This window comes from Aegilops tauschii, chromosome 6 (assembly GCF_002575655.3).
Source record: "Aegilops tauschii subsp. strangulata cultivar AL8/78 chromosome 6, Aet v6.0, whole genome shotgun sequence".
NCBI lineage: Eukaryota > Viridiplantae > Streptophyta > Magnoliopsida > Poales > Poaceae > Aegilops > Aegilops tauschii.
Window position 1 is genome coordinate 350077464 of NC_053040.3, and position 3639 is coordinate 350081102.

The window sequence follows — 3639 nt, forward strand, 5'->3', positions numbered from 1 at the left end:
GTAACTCGAAACGGGAGTTGCAGAATAAACAGAGACTAGTAAAAGTGAACAAAGGTATATTTGATATACAGATTATTGATGTGTACTTTACTAGTGTTTATAGAAACCCCTCGGTAATTGATACTGGTTCAGTTGCTAAAGAGTAGTAACTCGAAAACGGGAGTTGCAGAATAAACAGAGACTAGTAAAAGGCGAGGTGACGATGTGTGTTGGAAGTAGTTCCAAGATTGATATGATCATCATCGCACACTCCCTGTACTTTCGGGATTAGTGTTGAAACTAAATAAGTGTTATTTGGTGTTTGCGTTGAGCATGAATATGATTTGATCATGTTTATTGCAATACGGTTAGTCATTTAAATTAGAGAACAATTGTTGTTCTGTTTACATGAATAAAACCTTCTATTGTCATACACACCAACGAAAATGGTTTGTTGGATCTCGATCGTAGTGATACACATATTCATAATATTGAAGCCAAAAGATGCAAAGTTAATAATGATAGTGCAACTTATTTGTGGCACTGCCGTTTAGGTCATATTGGTGTAAAGCGCATGAAGAAACTCCATACTGATGGGATTTTGGAATCACTTGATGCTTTCAAACCGTGTCTCATGGGCAAGATGACTAAAACGCCGTTCTCCGGAACTATGGAGAGAGCAACAGATTTGTTGGAAATCATACATACAGATGTATGTGGTCCGATGAATGTTGAGGCTCGTGGCGGATATCGTTATTTTCTCACCTTTACAGATGATTTAAGCAGATATGGGTATATCTACTTAATGAAACATAAGTCTGAAACATTTGAAAAGTTCAAAGAATTTCAGAGTGAAGTTGAAAATCATCGTAACAAGAAAATAAAGTTTCTACGATCAGATCGTGGAGGAGAATATTTGAGTTACGAGTTTGGTCTACATTTGAAACAATGCGGAATAGTTTCGCAACTCACGCCACCCGGAACACCACAGCGTAATGGTGTGTCCGAACATCGTAACCGTACTTTATTAGATATGGTGCAATATATGATGTCTCTTACCGATCTACCACTATCGTTTTGGGGTTATGCATTAGAGACAACTACATTCACGTTAAATAGGGCACCATCAAAATCCGTTGAGACGACGCCTTATGAATTGTGGTTTGGCAAGAAACCAAAGTTGTCGTTTCTTAAAGTTTGGGGTTGCGATGCTTATGTGAAAAAGTTTCATCCTGATAAGCTCAAACCCAAATCGGAGAAATGTGTCTTCATAGGATACCCAAAGGAGACAGTTAGGTACACCTTCTATCACAGATCCGAAGGCAAGACATTCGTTGCTTAGTATGGATCCTTTCTAGAGAAGGAGTTTCTCTCGAAAGAAGTGAGTGGGAGGAAAGTAGAACTTGATGAGGTAACTGTACCTGCTCCCTTATTGGAAAGTAGTTCATCACAGAAATCTGTTCCTGTGACTTCTACACCAATTAGTGAGGAAGATAATGATGATGATCATGTAACTTCAGATCAAGTTACTACCAAACCTCGTAGGTAGACCAGAGTAAGATCCGCACCAGAGTGGTACGGTAATCCTGTTTTGGATGTTATGTTACTAGACCATGACGAACCTACGAACTATGAAGAAGCGATGGTGAGCCCAGATTCCGCAAAATGGCTTGAAGCCATGAAATCTGAGATGAGATCCATGTATGAGAACAAAGTATGGACTTTGATTGACTTGCCCAATGATCGGCAAGCCATAGAAAATAAATGGATCTTCAAGAGGAAGACGGATGCTGATAGTAGTGTTACTATCTACAAAGCTAGACTTGTCGGAAAAGGTTTTTGACAAAGTTCAAGGTGTTGACTACGATGAGATTTTCTCACTCGCAGCGATGCTTAAGTCTGTCCGAGTCATGTTAGCAATTGCCGCATTTTATGAAATCTGGCAAATGGATAAACAAAACTGCATTCCTTAATGGATTTATTAAAGAACAGTTGTATATGATGCAACCAGAAGGTTTTGTCAATCTTAAAGGTGCTAACAAAATGTGCAAGCTCCAGCGATCCATCTATGGACTGGTGCAAGTATCTCGAAGTTGGAATATACGCTTTGATAAGTTGATCAAAGGATATAGTTTTGTACAGACTTGCGGTGAAGCCTGTATTTACAAGAAAGTGAGTGGGAGCACTACAACATTTATGATAAGTATATGTGAATGACATATTGTTGATCGGAAATAATGTAGAATTATTCTGCAAAGCATAAAGGAGTGTTTGAAAGGAGTTTTTCAAAGAAAGACCTCGGTGAAACTACTTACATATTGTTCATCAAGATCTATAGAGATAGATCAAGACGCTTGATAAGTTTTTTCAATGAGTACATACCTTAACAAGATTTTGAAGTGGTTCAAAATGAAACAGTCAAAGAAAGAGTTTCTTGCATGTGTTACAAGGTGTGAAATTGAGTAAGACTCAAAACCCGACCATAGCAGAAGATAGAAAGAGAATGAAAGTCATTCCCTATGCCTCGGCCATAGGTTCTATAAAGTATGCCATGCTGTGTACCAGATCTATTGTATACCCTACACTGTTGGCAAGGGAGTACAATAGTGATCTAGGAGTAGATCACTGGACAGCGGTCAAAATTATCCTTACTAGAATAAGGATATGTTTCTTGATTATGGAAGTGCCAAAAGGCTCGTCGTAAAAGGTTACGTCAATGCAAGTTTTAACACTAATCTAGATAACTCTAAGTCTCGGTCTAGATACATATTGAAAGTGGGAGCAATTAGCTAGAGTAGCTCCATGCAAAGCATTGTAGACATAGAAATTTGCAAAATACTTACGGATCTGAATGTGACAGACCCATTGACTAAAATTATCTCACAAGCAAAACATGATCACACCTTAGTACTCTTTGGGTGTTAATCACATAGCGATGTGAACTAGATTACTGACTGTAGTAAACCCTTTGGGTGATGGTCACATAACGATGTGAACTATGGGTGTTAATCACATGGTGATGTGAACTATTCATGTTAAATCACATGGCGATGTGAACTAGATTACTGACTCTAGTGTAAGTGGGAGACTGAAGGAAATATGCCCTAGAGGCAATAATAAAGTTATTATTTATTTCCTTATATCATGATAAATGTTTATTATTCATGCTAGAATTGTATTAACCGGAAACATAATACATGTGTGAATACATAGACAAACAGAGTGTCACTAGTATGCCTCTACTTGACTAGCTCGTTAATCAAAGATGGTTATATTTCCTAGCCATAGACATGAGTTGTCATTTGATTAACGGGATCACCTCATTAGGGGAATGACGTGATTGACTTGACCCATTCCGTTAGCTTAGCACCCGATCGTTTAGTATGTTGCTATTGCTTTCTTCATGACTTATACATGTTCCTATGACTATGAGATTATGCAACTCCCGTTTACCGGAGGAACACTTTGTGTGCTACCAAATTTCACAACGTAAATGGGTGATTATAAAGGTGCTCTACAGGTGTCTCCAAAGGTACTTGTTGGGTTGGCGTATTTCGAGATTAGGATTTGTCACTCCGATAGTCGGAGAGGTATCTCTGGGCCCACTCGGTAATGCACATCACTATAAGCCTTGCAAGCATTGTGACTAATGAGTTAGTT